This window comes from Mesoplodon bidens, assembly GCF_964165515.1.
Source record: "Mesoplodon bidens genome assembly, chromosome: 14".
NCBI classification, from domain to species: domain Eukaryota; kingdom Metazoa; phylum Chordata; class Mammalia; order Artiodactyla; family Ziphiidae; genus Mesoplodon; species Mesoplodon bidens.
In genome coordinates this window covers 23,838,548-23,859,080 of record NC_138170.1, presented here as the reverse complement: position 1 = coordinate 23,859,080, position 20,533 = coordinate 23,838,548, and the positions used below count along the sequence as shown (strand labels likewise).

Sequence of the window (20,533 nt, the reverse complement as noted above, 5' to 3'; positions counted from 1 at the left end):
AGACCTGGGCTGCTCTACGGCCAGGGGACACCCAGGGAGGCCTCTGAGCCAGAGGCCAGGAAGGCGCTCAGGGTTTACCGAGATCGCTCTGGCTGCTGTCTGAGCAGGCGGGCGGGGAGCCAGGAGGAGGAAGGGGACAGTCAGGGGTCGGGTCCCACAGGCCAGGTGCGAGGTGACTGCGACCTCATCAGACCCCCTCATTTATTCCCTGGGGCCCGCCGTGAACCCGAACGCCCACCTCCTGCTGGGGCAGGGAGTGAAGAGGCCAGGACCGTCCAGGTGGGAAGCCCATGGCACTGGGGGAGGGGAGGGAGGGGCTCCATCACTCACTGCGGGATCCCCAGCGCCTAGGGCGGGTCCTGGGATAAAGGTGTGCAGAATAAACGACCTGCAGATAATGGCTCTCAAGGCTGATTTAGTGCCAAACCAGTTATAAATGTTTGCCTGTTTGTTTAAACGTTGACCAACTCACTGAAAACATCGTAACACACACAGCTCACAAGCAGGTGCTGAAGGGGACTCCAGATCTCCCACCAACCGTACCACAGAGTAAGTTCTACTCCACAGAGGTTGTATTTGAGGGTGGAGGGTAATAGACTGTTTTAAAAGGTCAAGACAAAATTATTTTAAGTGTGCAGACTGGGATACCTCTTCAGAGGTTAGAGTGTCACCACACCCCTTCATAATCCCGCAGTCATTTCCAATGGAATACAAACCAATACTGTGCTGCAAAATAAAAGTAACGGTTTGGGAAGTTATTAATAGTCGATTATAAGATGACAATTAGAAAGTTTTATTTTCTTACTCAAACACAGCCAATTAGAATCAACTCATATTTACAGACTAAGAAACCAAAAGAAGCTTCTTCGATGCCATGCAGCAAGCTACCTGAGGACAACACACTTTGGTTCTTTTCAGACACTTTAACACTGCTAAGGACATTTAGAAACTCTCAGGATCAATGCCCACGTTGTCCAGACGGGCATCCGGAACAGCTGGGAGCATCACAGGTCTCCACCTGCACAGCCTCTGGACAGCTGTCACCTGCAGGCTCTGAGCCGAGGCTGGTCTGCATGGGTGTGGACGTCAATCCACACAGAACAGCTTCTAGGAGGAGATGTGAGCTCAACCGCCCCCGAGGGTGGGACCCAAGTACTGCGTCACACACCCTGGCGGGGCCACTGCGCTGCTGCTTTCTGACCGTTCAACGTGTTCTTAAAAGTTTTCTCACAGCTGATGTCAAAGGATGTTTGCCTCCAATACATTCTGCAGACTAAGCCAATTTGACTAAGTCACATTAAAAAAAAGAGAGAGAAATGCCAGAAAAACAGAGGCATTGAGCATTATAAAAACATGAGCAAGCTCTGCTGGGCTGTTAGAACGGAGCCTACAATCCAAGGAAGGGAAGGGTAAACACTTGTACATCTGTGATTACCTGCCAGGAGACATCAGGGACGCTGCAGCGAGAATGCCCACAATGACCTTCCTCTTGCTCCTGAACCTGCAATGTCTCAGGTGTCTAACACTCCAAGGTCATTTCTCTTTGCTGGAAAGCGTTAACATCTAACGGTCCAAGGTCATCTCTCTTTGCTGGAAAGTGTTAATAGAGCAGTAAGATCTTGTATTTTACATCTTTATTTCATTAGACATTCAACCCTTTGTTTTTCCTGCATCATAAAGATGCCGTGTTTACTGGAAGAAATAAATCAATTCTTTCTCAAACACACACACAAAGTTGGGTACCTTGACATCGAAAATCTCATGAAGCATTTTACACTTCAAACTTTGAAACTTTAACTTACAGAAACTGCCTATTCTCTCATTTTGATTAAAGAGGTTAATATATACGAATCTGACAGTATGTCCAGCGTGTTATTAAAAAGTCAGTTCATGAGTCCCGTGTTAAAACTGTTAAGTCCTTGCAATCAACGAAAAAATACGGTCCCAAGAAGAAAGGCATAGGTTCACCTTGTAATCTGTTTCTAAATATAAATAACTCATTAAAAAAAATAAATTTATTTATTTATTTATATTATACTTTTGGCTGCCTTGGGTCTTTGTTGCGGTGCGTGGGCTTCTCATTGCTGTGGCTTCTCTTGTTGCGGAGCACGGGCTCTAGGCGTATGGGCTTCAGTAGCTGCAGCACACGGGCTCAGTAGCTGTGGCTTGTGGGCTCTAGAGCGCAGGCTCAGTAGTTGTGGCACATGGGCTTAGTTGCTCCGCGGCCTGTGGGATCTTCCCGGACCAGGGCTCGAACCCTTGTCCCCTGCATTGGCAGGTGGATTCTTAACCACTGCACCACCAGGGAAGTCACAACAACTCATTTTTAAAAAGACTCAAGTTTTTAACACTTTGGCGATTCCTCAAAAAGTTAAACACAGAATTACCATATGACCCAGCAATTCCACTCCTAAGTATATAGTCAAAAGAATTCAAAGCAGGGACTCAAACAGACATTTGCACACCCATGTTCACAGCAGCATTACTCACAAAAGCCAAAAAGTGGAAGCAACCCACGTGTCCAAAACAGGTAAATGGATAAGCAAAATGAGATCCATACATACAATGGAATGTAGTTCAGCTATAGAAGGAAGGAAATCCTGACACCTGCTACGACGTGACGAGCCTGGAGGACATTGTGTTCAGTGACATAAGCCAGACACTAAAAGACAGATCCTGTGGGACTCCACTTACACGAATTCTCCAGAGTCATCAGATTCGTACAGACAGAAAGTAGGACGGAGCCCCCAGTGGCGAGAGGCAGGGGCACAGGAGTTAGCATTTAACAGGGACAGGGTTTGTTTGGGATGATAAAAAAGTTCTGGAAATAGTGGTGATGGCTGCACACGTTTGGGGATTTTTTTAGTTGTAGTATAGTTGACATATAACATTATTTTCGATTCAGGTTTACAACATAACGGTTTGACATTCGTCTACACTGAGAATTGATCTCCACAATAAATCTAGTTACCATCCATCACCATACAAAGTTACAAAGTTTTCTTTCTTGTGATGAGGACTTTCAAGATCGACTCTCTTAGCAGCGTTCAAATACACAGAACACCATTATTAACTATAGTCACCATGCTGTGCATGACATCCCCCGGACGTATGTATTTCCTAAGTGCAAGTCTGTACCTTTTGACCCCCTTCACCCACTTTGCCCACCCCCCCTCCCCACTTCTGGCAACCACCAATCTGTTCTCTGTATCCGTGAGTTTCGTTTTGTTTGATGGTTTGTTTTTTGTTTTTTTTAGATTCCACGTTAAGTGAGATCATTTGTCTTTCTGTGTGACTTATTTCACTTAGCATGACACCCTCCAGATCCATCCTTGTTGCTGCAAATGACATTATTTCGTTCTTTTTATGGCTGAGTAATATTCCACTGCATACATACCACATCTTCTTTATCCATTCATCTGTCGATGGACACTTAGGTTGTTGGTGCCCTTTCTTCTCAGCTTAAAGAAGTCCCTTTAACATTTCCTACAAGGTCATGACACCATCTAGATCCATCCTTGTTGCTGCAAATGACATTATTTCATTCTTTTTTATGGCTGAGTAATATTCCACTGCATACACACCACAACTTCTTTATCCATTCATCTGTCGATGGACACTTAGGTTGTTGGTGCCCTTTCTTCTCAGCTTAAAGAAGTCCCTTTAACATTTCCTACAAGGTCAGTGTAGTGCTGATGAACTCCTTCAGCTCTTGCGTCTGGAAAACTCTTTATCTCTCCCACAAATCCAAATGATAACCGAGCTGAGTAAAGAATTCTTGCTTGGAAGGTCTTTCCTTTCATCACTTCAAATACGTCAAGCCACTCCCTTCTGGCCTGTAAGGTTTCTGCTGAAAAAATCTGACGAACTTAACAGTTCTGAACTGTACACTTAAAAGTGGTTAAATGGTAAATTTTACATTATGTATGTTTTAGCACCATAAGGAAAAAACAAAAGCAATTAGAAATGAGAACTAAACTGGGGAAAAAAAGGAGTCCAGTTTTCAAAGCGTTTTCACCTCCACCATTTCATTATTATTCTTTCCATTTTACAAATGAAAAACTGAGGTCCAAACACCACATCAGGGCAAAGCACGGATCAGCTCCCCAGCCAGCGGGCTCTGCAGCCCAGGGCTCGCCCCCTCTCTGGACAGCCTTCTCGTTCTTCTTACTCCCCCTCTCTCCACCAACCTTCAACTGAACAATTTAATGATCATCCGGGGGTAAAAGCATTATTCATAAGACTAAGAGAAAAACCTGTGACCATCTGCAAAAGTAGGTATTTTACAGAGGATGGGCACATACAACACCTTGTGTGTCCAGCACCCATTTCCACGTCTGGATGCATTAGGATGCTTTCAGCTGCAAGGAACAAAAACACCCAAAGTCAAACTGGTGTACACTATGAGAAATTTATCACACATAATTGGGAGATCAGGGTTGGGAGAGACCCAGGCCCAGGACAGATCAGAAGCTCACAAATCCAGGTTCCTTCCATCCTCAGTTCTGACAGCTTCGTGCCAGATTTGTCTCAAGGCTGATCCCTTCATGGTCGCAGGATGGCTGCCAGGGGGGAACGAGGACTACCATTTAATCATCTGCAGGTTCATTACTACCATTATTACAAAGGGCACTGAAAAAACAAAAAACAAAAACCAAAAAAACAAACAAAAAAGAAAAACACAGGGAATGGATGCTGCTAGGCAAGCAACAATGCCCACTCTGCAGTGTCTCAAACTTTTATAGGTCCATGAATCCCCCAAGGATCTCATTCAGTGGGTCAGGGCGGGGTTAGGTCATAGGTGATGCTGAGGCTGCTGCCCCCCGTCCCCCAGCATCTGACAGCCTCGTCTTGTATCTGTCAGGCTGGCTGCCGGGGTGCTTGGGAGCTCACCATGCAGCTCTCCCTCGGCTGCACAAAACACACAATGGTGACAAATCAACCATAAACTCCAGCCCTAACGCAGATACCAGAGCCGCCCCGAGCGAAAGACATCAACACCATATCAACCCAGCACCCCCTGGAGTCTGTGGCTTGGAAACATTTCTTAGTGAGAACTGTTCCTTCGAATACTGTTTACTGTATGAACTAGTCCCTCCCAAGGTTCAGGCCGCTGAAGGCCCCCCCCGCCCGCCAACCTTCTCTGGCATCCTGCTGCACCTCTACTCGGTCCCAGGCTCCAGACTTTGCTCTCCTGCCTCTCTGGGTCTCTCTCTTTAACATACAGGAAAATCCTTCAAAAGGAATAAGTCTCAGCTGTGTCTGCAGACCCCACTGGGCACCTGGTGCTCAGATTAACAGTGCCTGAATCACCTTTGTTTTTAAAAGGATGGACCACAACCAGGCAGCAAACATTTGTTTTCCCTGATCCACCCCCGTTTCTAGTGCTGACGCCTCGGTTCTCCTTCTGTGAGACCAAGTGAGGAAGCCCTGCTCCCCCGGGTGGACACCTGCCCACTGAGGCCAGGCCGACCCGCTGCTCCCGACACCGGGATCCTGAGCCCAATGACACAGCGGGTAAAAAAGCCAGAAAGGACTCATCCCAAGGAAGGCAATCTGAAGACAGGGTGACTAATAACCTGGTTCTTTCCAAGACATGAATAATTAGTTTTCCTCTTATCTACAATTTCACAACCTTTCCAATAACCCCCTTTCTTGACTTAGGTTAGCCAGAGCTGCTTTCTGTTGTCTGTAACCGAAAGAGCCCAGTGGACAGACAGAATGACTGCGGAGAACCACGCACTTCCCTGCACAGCAGGACGGGTCACTCAGCTTCAGAGACGACCCAGAGCCCTTCACCTGACAAGGGGACGGGGTCCATCAGCACATGTACTCTGTGCCCCTTTGCAAACATGGAGCGATTCCTTCTGTGTTTTATGGCCAACAAAGAGGGCACTTCAGACATCAACGAACGGTACTTTCCCAAAGGAAAGCCCCAAACTGGAAGGGTCCACACTGCACGGCTGACACAGCTACAAACAAGGCACAAGTCCTGCCACGAGGGCTCACCTCACACACTCTAGAAACGGAACTGTCTTCCTCAAACGTGCAAAGGAAAATGACCAGAGAAAGAAGCAAGCCACAGAAAAAGATACCCGGGTTCCCCTAAGACCAGAGACGCACCCTTCCCAAGAACCATAACAAGAAGAACGCGCCAGGAGCTGTGAATTCATGGTCAGTGGACATAATGGGCGTTGATCACATCCTAACTCACCGCATGAGGCCAGTGCTACCCTGACACCAAAAACCAGACACAAAATAAGAAAACTATAGAACACAGCGATTATGAACTCAGACTCAAAAATCCTTAAAAAAAAAACAAACCCAAAAACAAAAAAATGAAAACCTAAGGAAACCTAAAAAATAAAACATTGCAAACATCTAAAAAGGATTTTACACCGTGATCAAGTGGAATTTACCCTAGGAATGCAAGTTTGGTTTAATATCCAAAAATCAATCAATGTAATATACCATATTTACAGCCTAAAGGACAAAAACCAAAATCCCCGATTCCATCAACGGGCGTAGAAAAAGGATTTCAGCAGCCTTTCATGATAAAAAACACTCCAAAAACTAGGAATAAAAGAGATATACTTAATGGTCAAAAGATGAATGCTTTCTCCAAAAGATCAGAAACAAGACAAGGAAGCCACTTCTAGTCATCCTTGTACTGGTGGGTCTACACATACAGTGGATTATTACTGAGCCTTAAAAAGGAAAGAAATTCCGACACAGGCTACAAAATGGATGAACCTTGAGGACACTGTGTCGAGTGAGATAACCCAGACACAAAGGGACAAATCCTGTGTGATATCCACTGAGACAGAAAGTCGATGGTGGGGCAGGGGCTGGGGGAGGGGACGGGGAGCTGATGCTTAGTGGGGACAGAGGTTCAGTTTTACAAGATGAAAGTTCTGGAGACGGATGGTGGGGACATTATGATGTATTTAATACCACCGAACGGTGCTCTCAAAAATGGTTAATTTTACACTCCAGGTGGATAGTGTCAGAATTGAATTAAAATGTAGGACAAACTGTAGTATAGATAATGCTGCCAAAATCTTTTCACATCAAATTCTCTTCACATTTACAATTACTTTCTTGGGTTTGATTTACAGAAGTGGATTTTCTGGATTACAAGTTATAAATCATTTCAGACTTGATACATACTGCCAAATTATTTTCCTAACAAATTTTACAAATATACCCTCATACCAGTGATATAAGATAATTATGTTTTTAATAAGATCTGCTAATATTGGAGGCAACTGATAATGTCTATTTTATTTCTTTGATGAATCACTAATCACGCTGGGACATTTTTTGTACTTTTGTACATTAATTATATATCCTCTTTTGTTTCTCTTTTGTTATAGTTATCTCTGTTCATGTTCTTTCCCCTACACATGTACTAGGGTTTTCATATTCTGATCAACGCATAATACCAATATTTTCTATGTTGCTTTTGTTGCAAGTGTTTTTCCCAGTCTGTTTTTTGTTTGTAATTTTCAGAAATTTAATTTATTCTTATTCAAATGTCTTTCCTTTTGTAATTTGCTCCTAAAACTTCTAAATTTAAAAAGTACTTCTCATTCTAGGACTTTCCTGATTAGAATCCGCCTGCTGGAGCTTCCCTGGTGGAGCAGTGGTTAAGAGTCCGCCTGCCAATGCAGGAGACACGGGTTCCAGCCCTGGTCTGGAAAGATCCCACATGCCACAGAGCAACTAAGCCCATGCGCCACAACTACTGAGCCTGCGCTCTAGAGCCCGCGTGCCACAACTACTGAAGCCCGCACACCTAGAGCCCGTGCTCCCCGACAAGAGAAGCCACCGCAATGAGAAGCCCGCACACTGCAACGAAGAGCAGACCCCGCTCTCCTCAATTAGAGAAAAGCCCACGCGCAGCAACGAAGACCCAACGCAGCCAAAAATAAATTAATTTATTTTATAAATTATTTTATAAATTTAATATTATTTTATAAATTTAATTTATAAATTAAAAAGTACTTCTCATTCTGAGAAAGTTAATAAACATTTCTATTATATTTTAGCATTTATCTGGCTGTATTTTATAAGTAACTATTAAATATTATCCATCTGGAATTTCTTCTGATGTAATATAAGGCTATAAAGCTATAAACTGGTTTTCCCCCCGTAACTGCTAACAAATGATCTCACCATTTGTGGGACACTAATTGAATAATTTGCCTCTTTCCCCCTGAAAAACTCATTATCACAGAGCTTGTGTGATGACCTATGATGTGTAAACAGCCAACATGGCTCATGTCCCCCCCCCACCACATTCTTCCCTGCAGTAACCAGCTTTCTGTTATTCTTGCCCCTTTATTCCTCCAAAGAAAGAAACGTCAGGATAATTCTATCAATTTTACCAGATGGCTCCCACCTGGAATTTTGATTAATGGTATTGAAGCTATATATTAATATGGAAAACTGAAGAAGTTCACAAGAAAAAATGTTCATGTTTGATCCAGAAGATTTCACCCATTCACCTGGAAGCCTCACTGGCGCAGAACGGCATCTTCCCGTGTCCGAGAACTGTTCCTGCACTAATCCCGAGGGAGAGAAGAAGTACTGAAATGCTGCACAGAATTACTGAAATTACATGGAGTTGAAATAAGCCTTCAAATCTATTTTAATGCTGACTGAAGGCATCTTTATTAGCATTTACTCACGTGTTATTGTTATAACATTAACATTGTTAATGTTATACGGCAACATTTAAAGAGCTCTACCTCACTAAGCCAAACCCCATACATACCAAATAAAACATATGACACCATTATTTATTCCTTTGACAAGCACTTACTGAGTGCCTCCTGTGTGCTCTGCATTGTCACTTGGGCGTGGGATACACAGCTATCCCAAAAAGCATCAGCAGCTTTTTGTGGGACAATGTTGCGTTCTTACAACTTAAGCCCTTTAATCAAAATTTATCTAACAAATCCAACCTCAAATTTTGACTTTCATCCCATTTGTTTAGCTAATCTCTAGCAATGCTTCCTCCTGGGAGGCATGATTAACCAAGACTGCGTAAAACAAAGCTTCATTTCTAAAAAGTTCCCAAGCCCTGTATCCTTGGCTTTCCCATCACTCACTTAATCTGTCTGCTGCAGTCTTCACGTTCCAGAAACTATCACCACAACTTCCTTCATAGAAAGCATCTAAATGACCAAACGTATTATCAGAAAGAGATGTGGGTGTTTCTTTATTTTAAAAATCAAAAGGGCTCAAGCTGGGAAAACGCTTCTTTTTAAGTCTGGTCTCACGGTCCTCAAATGACCTTTGTGGGAAAAAACAGACCTCTAAAATTTTGAGGAATCGCTGGGACTTTTTTGTCTGCTGTCAAATTCAATAGACAGCTATATAATAAAATTAAGCACCGCTTTCTAAACTTCACCGATGTCCTTTGTCATCACCAATAACACGAGAGAGGGGAAAGCACCTGACAAAGGCTGGAAAGCCCAGTTCTAACACAGGGAAGCAGAAATCACGTAGCTTACATACGCATAAGTACCCACGCTAACACATTCTGTTAAAAGCACAAAGAAACTGCCTTAAACAGACATCTGCAGATGCCTTCTGCTTTGTGCAAATCTGGCAAATGCCCAAGAGACAAAAAGTGCTCTCATTTCCTGATGCGAGGAAGCCAGCATTTAAAAAAAAAAAAGGACATTAAGTCCAGAACCACCATTAAATTATCTCAGACATTAGCCTGGCACCCACTTCAAAGTTACATCATTGTAATCCTGGTCTGTCTTATAAAACAGATAACCTAGTGTCCTATACATATATCTTTAAAAATTTTTTAAACATATTTTTTTCATCATCATCCTTAATCATGTAAATATACTCAATCACCCGAAACCGGCTAAGTGCTAACAGAACTTTCCAGATTCTAGTCGGAGCTGAAGCTCCTACTATCTTAGACTCATTTTTTTTTTTAAATTTATCTATTCTTGGCTGCGTTGGGTCTTCGTTGTTGCACGCAGGCTTTCTCTAGTTGCGGCAAGCGGGAGCTACTCTTTGTTGCGTTGCGCGGCCTTTTCAGTGCAGTGGCTTCTCTTGTTGTGGAGCACGGGCTCTAGGCGCGCGGGCTTCAGTAGTTGTGGCACGGGGGTCAGTAATTGTGGCTCACAGGCTCTAGAGTGCAGACTCAGTAGTTGTGGCACACGGGCTTAGTTGCTCTGCAGCATGATCTTACCAGACCAGGGCTCGAACCCGTGTCCCCAGCATTGGCAGGCGGACTCCTAACCACTGTGCTACCAGGGAAATAGACTCATTTTTGAAAACAGAAAACTAGTCTCAGCCATGTTCCCTGTAAAGCCAAGGATCCTTGGCTTCTACAAAAACATCACTACCCACACTCCAAAAACAAAGGCTGCTCGTTTGGTGGATGAATTACTCCACCTCCAGATTCTAATGAAGACCACTCTCTCATCCCTGACACATGTCTCATGGTGACAAAATCTACACCGTGCTTCACAGAAAGAACAGTTCTGACAGCAATCCATTAGGACCCAAGGGAATTGGGGTATTCTAATGCGGGCAATGACCTTAAACTGTGATGTTTTGGACACCATTTTACCACACTCTCTCCGAAAGAGAAAATTTGAAAGTAGTGAATGAATATTTATTTTGTTGTAAAATTTCCCATTAGAATATCAGAAAGAGGCATTCAGCTCAAGCCTGAGGAGTCAGGCTAAATTTTAACCTATATTCAAACCTCTGAAAAATAAATCCAAGCTGCAGGGAAGGCATAAGCCAGACGCCAGAGGTCCCTTTTTTAATTATGGGCTCATTACTGATTAGCAGGGGTCGTTTTTACGTTTCTGCATCTGCCTCTGTGAGCCCAGTACTGACAGCACGACTGCCCTAGAGGGCGTCCAGGCACTCGAGGCAGCGGCTGCTGATCTCCCCATCACGTTCCAAAGATTCGAGAGAGACATCCTCGACTGACGTCACCACATCCCGCCCCTCCCCGGCTGTCCTCCGGTGGAGACGGCAGGACGCCAGCAATTCCCACAGAAGCCCCGCCCGCAGGGCCACCGCCTGGACCTGGACCTGGCCGGGGTCAACCTCCTGGGCAGGCTCAGGGGCTCATGAGCTACTGGAGGAAACCCACCCCCACCGAGGGAAGGCGCACGGCTCAGAGCACGGGTCTCGGCCCCAACCGAGCCCTCTTGGAACAGGAGCACGACGATCGGGCACCACAACCACGTGCTCGTCCGAGTGCAGGGCTCCCGTGCAGCACGAGGCTCAGGGGGCGAGTGTGGGGCAGCAGCAGCCATGGACAGGGGCCTGGACCGAGTCACCTGACAGCGCGCACCATCTGTCACCTGGTTACACTGGGTTACCAAGTCGTCACGGAGGAAGAGGAAGCTTCTCTTCTCAAAAGCGCGGCAGCTAAGACAGGAAATGCCTTCAACTGCAGCATCACGACATCAGCCGAACCCTAAGGAGTTAACCATCTGGGTGGGAAGTACGCAAAACGCGGCGCCAGGCCTGTGAGCTCAGAGTTCTCATGTGTTCACCCGTGTTCAGGAAACCTCCTCTCCTCCCTCTTTCCTGACAACCAGCATGGAGGGTACGTGATGTGCGGGGCCCCATTCGTTCTGGATGTCTCACACGTGGAAACTGGTCTAACTCCGTGACCAGCACGTGAGACCAGCGCTATTCCCTTTGCTCTGCACCCGAGGCAGAGGCGAGCCGGGCCACCCCCAGCGGGTGAGCGCAAAGCTGGGGTCTGAGCACAGGCTCTTTCCCATGGTAACATCTGATCGCACGGCTCTTTTCATCCCCGTAACATGGAGCTGGCCGGGGTACAGGAGCGCCAATGGGCCGGTGCTCCAGCTGGAAAAACCAACATCCCTGGAATCAAGTCACCAGAATTCAAGCTCCAGCTCCTTCCTGGGTCAGCTTCCTATCCTGACCGCATCTTTCAAATTCCCAAATCTCCGATTCTTCATGCGAAAGTAAGGATGTTGGTATTTATTCTTATTAGTCATTCACCTACTTACTGAGCATCTAAGAGGTGCCAGGCATTGTCGCTAGATCCTGGGACACAGGCTGAACTGAGAAAAACCACCTCTGAAGGGAGTGGGGTGTGGGGTGGAGCTCTGGGGAATCACCCCTCACAAGCGACGTGGCAGGTTTTATACCATTGGGGTCATGGTGCCTGGGGCTGGCAGCAGGGCTGGGGAGGGAGGAGGGGGAGCCACAGGGCTGGACTGCCAAGGCAGCACGGAAAAGATCACTCCAGAAACGAACCCAGAGGACTGGGAACACCTCACAAGGCACAAAATGTTGGGAAACAGGATATGTAAAAACCTGAAGACACAAAAGAAAAAGGTGTCCTAATTTCAAACAGTTCTCAGAACACATTTCTTCTGGGGAACTGGGGGAAGGGAGGGGCGGATGAATCACAAATGGGGCTGTCAAGGTAGGGACTGGGGGATGACACAAAAGGTTTCATAAATCCCAAAGCTCTGCACACACAGACGAGGTTCAGGACAATCGTTACTAAGGCCCAAGTCATCACCAACGGTCAACATTCCCCTGTGATGTGAGGCTCGCACAGACACAGCCCGGACAAGCTCAGACACAGGCTCCAAGACCTGTCCTGAGCTCTGCTCCAGAGGCACCGGGGGGCTTCATACCTTCCCACCCCTTCCATGCAAAGTTCAAATCCAAACAACTGCAGTTCTCAGCCAGACGGTCTGCATCTGGAGAAGCCAGCCTGTGTTTCTAACAGTAGCTTAGAGGAAGCTGAGATCTGCAGGGTCCTTATAAAGACCTTTCAGTCCCCCACTTCTGGGGGAGATGTAAGAGTCCAACACTAAAAACACTGTGCCGCTTCCCTCCAACCTCCATAGTCTCTGATGAAAACCTGTTGTCTTTCCAATTCCTTCCCATAAACGAATGGTGTCAATTTGTTCTGGCTGCTTTCAAGGTTGGTTTTTGTTGTTGTTGCTTTAATATTTACCTCTTTATTTATTTGGCTACACCGGGTCTTAGTTGCGGCACGCAAGATCTTTAGCTGTGGCATGCGAACTCTTAGTTGCGGCATGTGGGATCTAGTTCCCTGACCAGGGATTGAACTCAGGTCCCCTGCACCGGGAGCGCAGACTCTTAGCCACTGGACCACCAGGGAAGTCCCTTTCAAGGTTTTTTTTTTTTTTTTTTTTAATGCCTTTAGTTTTTAGAAGCTTAATTATGATATGTCTTGGCCTGAAATTTCTTGGGTTTATCCTATTTGTGGTGTGTGCAGCCTCTTGAATCTGTAGGTTTACGTTTCTTGCCAATTTGGGGAAATCTTTAGCCATTCTTTCCTCTGGGCCTTTTCCACCCCACGCTCTTCCTCCTCTGCTTTCAGAAATCCAAGGTCCCACAGGTCCCCAAGGCTTTGCTCTGTTCCCCAGTCTATTTTCTCTGCTGTGAGTGCGGGTGAGGCCACAGTTGTTTCTGGGTGTTTGGTTGAAGTTGAGCATTTACTGTCTACACATTTTTCTTCTTGTTAGGCTGTCTTTCCTGGTCTAACAGAGAACAGTCTTCATTGTGACATGTTTTGGGTCTGTACCTGCTGGCATTTCTAGATGGCCAGAGTCTGGGATAAGACGGGGATAAGAAGGTAAAAAGAAAACCCAGACGACTCATCACCCCATTGTTCATAGACCCCATGGTCCCTGCCAGCTTGCCTTCTGTGGAGAGACCACATTTCAGAACTTTTTTTTTGGCCGTGTCATGCAGCTTGTGGGATCTTAGTTCCCCGACCAGGGATCAAACCCAGGCCCACGGCATTGAAAGCACCAAGTCTTAACCACTGGACTGCCAGGGAATTCCCCACATTTCAGAGTCTTACACTTGTTTTATACATAATGTCCAGCGTTTATCGTGCTTAGTGGGAGGAATAGGGAAATGTCCACCTGATCCATACTTCCCAGGTTCTTAACAGTTTGAACGCTGGGAAACAATCTAAAGGTTAATACTTTGCGACATGTGAAAATTCTATGAAATTCAGATTTCAGTGTCTGTAGTTAAAAGGTCACTGGAATGCAGCTGTGCCCATTTCCTTACATGCTGTCTACAGCGGCTTTCACGCTACAACAGCACAGCTGAGCCGAGGTGACAGTGTCTACCACGTGGCCCTTTAGAGAAAAGGCCTCATGGAGGGCCCTGATCATCCACAGCCGCCAACGTCATCGCCTCCTGACGGGAGGACCCACTGCCTTCCCTCGCGCAGACACGGGTGTGGGAGCCCAGTCAGGCTTCTGGGCCGCAGCTTCCAAGAAGACGTGCAGGTCGAGGCCACGTTCACACCAACACTAAGACAGCAACTGCCTCTCTCACTCTCCTCTCACGGGTCACTGTGAAGTCTTCCAGAAGCTCCATGACATGAAGTATTACAAAAGATGAAAAGCCAGCTGTCTTCCATTAAGACATTGACGAGATCTGCCCAAAAAGTATTTTTAAAGCCATTCTTCTCTATACGTCTAAAGTATTTGAAAGCCACTCCACTCTTCACTATTTTGTTTCTTTGGAAAATAATCACAAAATATTTATGTTAACATACAAAAGGTTGATTAAATTTCAAATACAGCAAATATCAAGAAGCTCTTCAGGATCCTCAATAATTTTTAAGAGCGGAAAGTGGTCGTGAGGCCAAGAAGTTTGAGAACTGCTTCTTTAGATCCAACAATCAATTTATACACTTTATAGGAAACAAAGAAGTTAAACTATGCCCAGAGGATGCGACCTGCCAAATCCAGACTGTAGGAAATTCTTCAAAACAAGGAACCTGTTTCTTCAACAAAAAAAAATCACAAGAACAGGAAGGGGAGAAAAAAAAAGATGGAAGGGGTACCTATATGTTAAAAGAAACTGAAAGACTTATCAAGCTCTCAAAAGGTATGAACCTTATTTAGATCCCAATTCAGAAAAAACTATAAAGTGAATGTCTGAGATAAAACGAGAATTGAACACTAACTGGGTAGTTGATGATATACAGGAAATAGTACTAATCTTTTTCAGGTGGGATAATGATGTTATGTTTAAAAATCTTTTCTAGAAGAGTCCTTACCATCTTAGGATACCTATTAAAATCTCTAGGGACTTCTCTGGCGGTCCAGTGGTTAAGAATCCTTGCTTTCACTGCTGGGGGTGCGGGATGGATCCCCGGTCGGGGAACTAAGATCCCACATGCTGCGAGGCCAAAAAATAAAATTAAATAAATAAAATCTCTAGGATACGACACGGGGCAGAGCAGAGGGACAGGACTGGGCCTCGGTCACAGGTGAGGTCACGCCAAGCAGTGAGGACTAAAGCTAAGGTAGGACATGGGGACACATTATTCTACTTTTTGTGTTTATGTCTGAACTCTCCACTAAAAAAAGTTTAGGGGTTTCCTTGGCGGTCCAGTGGTTAAGACTCCTCGCTGCCACTGCAGGGGGCACTGGTTCGATCCCTGGTCCGGGAACTAAGATCCCGCATGCTGCACAGCACAGCCAAAACATTAAAAAAATTTTTTTTAATTAAAAATAAAACAAGTTTAAAAGTACAGACTTCATGACATTCTTCCCCAGAAGCAGGGGATAAGGCTGGCCAATCTGCACTGGCACGACTCCCATGCGGGGAGCTCTGCAGCCCACGTTTCAGGAGCGGCTCTACCCGGTTCCTGACTCTCCCCTGTGACGTACCAAGTAAACCGGGCTCCCGATTGAAGGTTGGCATGTCCCTACCTCCTGAGGGGCTCAAGAGACACTGCCTGGGGCCCATGTCTTACATAAATGACAGCAAAGCTATAATAACTGGTGACAAATGATCAGTTCCTCCTTTAATTTCGCAAAGACTTTTTTAACTTCTCCTCTGGTACCTGGACACAAATAACCTCCACACAAGACAGACAACGAGCTCCACACTGCATCGTAACCACACACACCCCGGCTGACAGTACCGGACAGCGCACAGGACAGACCTGCACTGAACTGGAACGTCGGTCCCCAGATTTGTCAAGGTCACCACCACATGCGCAGCACAGCCAGGAGCTCAAAATGAAAACAAACACAAACACACACACACACACACACCAAATGTAAGTGAAGAACGTGATCTCACCTGATACGTTCTCGGCTGGGCCTCCAGAGTGAGATCCGGCACCCTCCAAGTTCAGAAAGAAGGACCGTCCGGCAGTGAGATGATGTAGCTCCCTCGCGGCTGCCATGCTCGGGGAGCAACTATTAACCACACAAAGAGGACGCCTTGAAAGCGAGGAGAAGTGGGAGCCACAGCCTCGCCTGAACAGGAGGGGACACGGGGAGGGGGCACAGCTCAGCATCAACCTCGGCTCATCTCACCCTGTCCCTGTGACGCGGGGACTTCCCAACCTCCTGTGCTGTTTCCTCATCTGTAAAATGGGCATAAAAATCCTGCCTCAAAGTGCAGTCGTGTCAGATTTGTGAAACAGATGTTTAACTCCTTTAAAGTACTTGTGTCATCGCAGGTCATTAATAAAAGATGGTTATTACTAAGAAAGTTTCCAAAAGAGGGGCCTAGCCATGAAATGAAATAATCTAAACAGGGATGACATCATTTGAACTTCTTCCCAGTGGTCCGTGGATGCTGGGCCTCTGCCTGCAGAGTTAAGTTAAACCACATGTGAAGGCCATCTCGTCTTAGCCCACGTTCTGCGAGTTTATTCAAGCACTGTCACAGACACTCAGAAGAGCTGGCTCTGGACTCTTCAACTCACTAATGAATGAAGGAATAAAAGGAGAAATAAAGCTCATTTCAATCCCGTTTGTTTTTTCTTGGACGTCTAACAAACATGATGAAGATGTTCCTTTACTTCCAGAGCCTACAATTTGGCAGAAAAGATTAGATATCTATACGAGTAACTATAACATAAAACAGAAGTTGATAACTACCCGAAAAGAAGCCAAAGTGCTTTGGGAGGAAAGACACAAGCTCTGAGCCCTGAGCCCCCAGCACACAACCTCAGTCCACGTTGCACGAACTCAGTATCCAGGGGCCAGAGGCAACCCTGCCCCGACTGCAAACAAGACACAGGAGAGGAAGGTTTTCCAGCCCAAGAGAGCCGCGTGGACAGAGGCCCTGCGATGGGAGAGCACCGGATGTTTTCAGAACCAAGGGGCCTGTGACAGGCTGGAAGGTGACAAACAGCCTGAACTCCAGGCGCGGGAGTTTGGCCCTTATTTGAGAGGCAATCGGGAATCTTCTCAACATTCTGAAAAGAGGGGGGACATGACCCACGTGATGCTTTAGGAGAATCTGGAACCGACATGAATGACAACAAACTGAAAGATTCTCATGAGCTGGGACCACATCCCATCCGCCTGGGAATCTCCGCAGCCACACCCACCTGGCACCTGAGAACCACATGCCGCATCCATCCACCATGTCGAGAAGGAGAAGGATCCACCAATGGCCCAGTGCCACCACCAGCTGTGCCCACACGCCCCCCAAGGCGGGCCCTGTGCTGCTTGGCAACGTGCCGGCCTCAGGAGTCGAAACAGACACACGAAACACGACACAAGGACTACCACTCTCCCCGTGAGAAATACCTCACGGTCTGTCTAAACGGATGGTCAGACTTGTCTCCTAACAGATGCACCAGCAGAGGAGCCCACCAACAGGAAGGCCTCTCGGGCTGGCCCTGTGGGGACAGCGCACGGGGTGGAGAGGAGACCCAGGCCTCCGGGGACGAAGAGCCACCATCACCAGCACGAGGGCCTCAGAACCCCAAGTCCCCAAGGATGCGCTTCACAAAAGGAATCCACTTCAAAGAGGTTGACATCCGGGACCTTTGTGATACACTAGCTCTGGGGCAACATCTAATACTTCATCCAGACGTTTCCAGAATTACCATGTTCATGGGGCTCAGATACACCAGACAAGGTCTCACCTGGGCGTCTGCAGCCTATGGGGATGTCCCAGGGTCAGGACCGCAGGTAAAACCGGGGAAATCCAAGTGAGATCGAGGGACTGCATGACCGTTGATACTGTGGCTTGGATCGCGCACCACCATTTTGCAAAATGTTAGCCATGGGGAAACGGGGTAAAGGATACACTGGATCTTTCTGAATTCTTTCTTACTGCTGAATGGGGCCCTACGTGACCTCAGGTGAGCTACGTCGCTCCTGCGTGTCCCAGCCCAAGCCCACCCTCCACCCTCCGCGCCCCTCCCCTTCCACAGGATGCACTGGCCACGGCCAGCTGTGTCTGCACCTTCCAACCCACACACAGAGTGTCACTGTGGACTCATCAAGGCAAAAAGTATGCTGCGACGTGAAAAGGATGCAGGAACGTGACCCCCTCCCCCGTGAGCCCCTGTGTGCGAACGTCTGATGAGATGAAACGAGAGATGAATGGTCGTCGCACAAGGGGTAAAACCACAGCTGCTGGAGGGTCCACAGAACGTGGCAATGGGCACCCCAGCTCTCACTTCTCTAGTATCTTAAAATTAAAGTTTTTGGAAGACAACCTGGCCACGGGCCAGCGTGTAATGTAGATGTCATTTCTGTAGGCAGGAAACCACAGCTTAAAGCACAATTAACGAGAAATGTAAAATCGACCAGCAGTTTGAGATGCTTTTCCTTCTATTTAAGTGCAGCCCTAGTTGAGAACGTGACCTACGCTGAGGTTTATTTACATGATCTTCTGAGGAACAGACACAGGATTACTGAAAACAGAGGCTCCTGGGGTAAAGCTCTGTGCTTCCATCACCGACCTAGATCTGCCTTCCCCACTGCAGGCCCCCGGACCCTGAGGAGGGCAGGAAGGTCCCCTCGGGGAGGAAAGGGAAGGCCACTCACTGCACCCACATCCAGCAGGAGAAAGAGCGTCCAGAAGTGGTTCAGGGTCACCCCAAACGAAAGGGGGGACGATGAATAGTCAAGACAGCAGTCCTGACAGTCCTAGGCCTGCAGGGCACACGGCAACCAGAACTGAGGCATCTTTCCTACTACCAAGTTTTCATTAGTTTCCTTAAACTAAGTGCTCAATTTCCTCAGCGCACAAACAGGCAGAGAGCACTGAAGACCTACGAAGACCCTCACTGTCAGGACACCTTCCCTTTTCATAACACGCTGGCATCATGCCCGGAAAAATCCTTCAGGGCAAAAGTTGCTTTTCCCCTAGTGGGTCTTCAAGTCCCACTAAAACTGCCTCCAACTAGAAAGCACTCACTACAACAAGCATTTGCCACACATTTCTAAGAAAACTCTTTGTAGATTTCCCTTTTTAAATATTCCAAATATCTGCATTTCCCTCATGATTTCAGGTTATGTTAACAGTGGCTCTCAAAGGGTGATCTCGAAACCCTGGAGGGTCCCCAGACCTTTTCAAGAAGCCTGGGGATGAAAACTGTTTTCATAATAATGCTAAGAAGCCCCGGAAAGATGCTGAGCACCCCACATGGTGCTGGCACTCTCACTGATAGTGCAAAGGCAGCCGTGGGCCCAATGCCAGCCCCCAGCACCAATCAAGGCAGGGGCAGCGGTGATGGGACCCAGCGCCTCACCCCCAAGCACCTGCAGGGAAAGAACACCCCTTTCCCTTCTCAGTGTCCCTGATGAAAGCGGTGTTGCCCCAGCCACTCTGGGAAAGTCTATGCTCCTGAGAAAGCTAAACATGGAATCACCACGCACCCAGCCACTGCTCTCTTGGACAATTATTCCAGAGAAAGGGACGCTTATGGTGACACCAAAAACCTGTCCACAAACGTCCATATGTCCTTATTATTAATAGCCAAAACCGGAAACAGCCCAAATGTCCTTCATTTGTCCCTCATTTGACAGTTAAGCTGTCCTATATACACCCACCCTGAGGAGGACTACTAAGCCATAAAAGGAGAAACTACAATACACACAACAGCCTGGACGAGTCTCCAGGGAATTAAGCTGACTTGTTTAAAATGCAATCCCAAAGGTTAAGAACGGTATGATTCCACTCATACAGTATTTCTGAAATAACAAAACTTTAGAGATGCTGAATGGATGCGTGGTTTAAAGAGCAGGCGGAGGAGAACACAGAGGAAAATGGAATAGGAGGGGCCCTTGGGATGAGGGCACTAACTGTCCTCTATCTGGACCTCGGTGGATACACACACCCACACTCGTGATAAAATTACACAACACACACACGACTACAGGTAAAACTGGGGAAATCTGAATAAGATTAATGGATTGTATGACCATCAGTACTGTGGTTGAGACTGTGCACTACAGTTTTGCAAAATGTTATCAATGGGGGAAACTGGGTAAAGGATACACTGGATCTTTCTATACTATTTCTTACAACTGCATGTGAATCTACAATTCTCTCAATAAAAGTTTCTATTAAAAAACGTACACCCGGGCTTCCCTGGTGGCGCAGTGGTTGAGAGTCTGCCTGCCGATGCAGGGGACGCAGGTTCGTGCCCCGGTCCGGGAGGATCCCACATGCCGCGGAGTGGCTGGGCCCGTGAGCCATGGCCGCTGGGCCTGCGCGTCCGGAGCCT

General features: G+C 46.8%; 1 protein-coding gene across 4 annotated transcripts in view; it reads right to left on the bottom strand.

Annotated features, from left to right (window-relative positions):
- LIMS1 (LIM zinc finger domain containing 1) overlaps nt 1–20,533 on the bottom strand; it is a 100,686-nt gene that overhangs the window by 77,896 nt on the left and 2,257 nt on the right. Inside the window, exon 2 of one of the 4 annotated variants that reach the window (XM_081253566.1) lies at nt 16,132–16,250. The exons of the other annotated variants lie outside the window; for them this stretch is intronic. The gene's annotated coding sequence lies outside the window, so the exon portion shown is untranslated. The remainder of the gene's footprint in view (nt 1–16,131; nt 16,251–20,533) is intronic. 4 annotated transcript variants of the gene reach the window in all.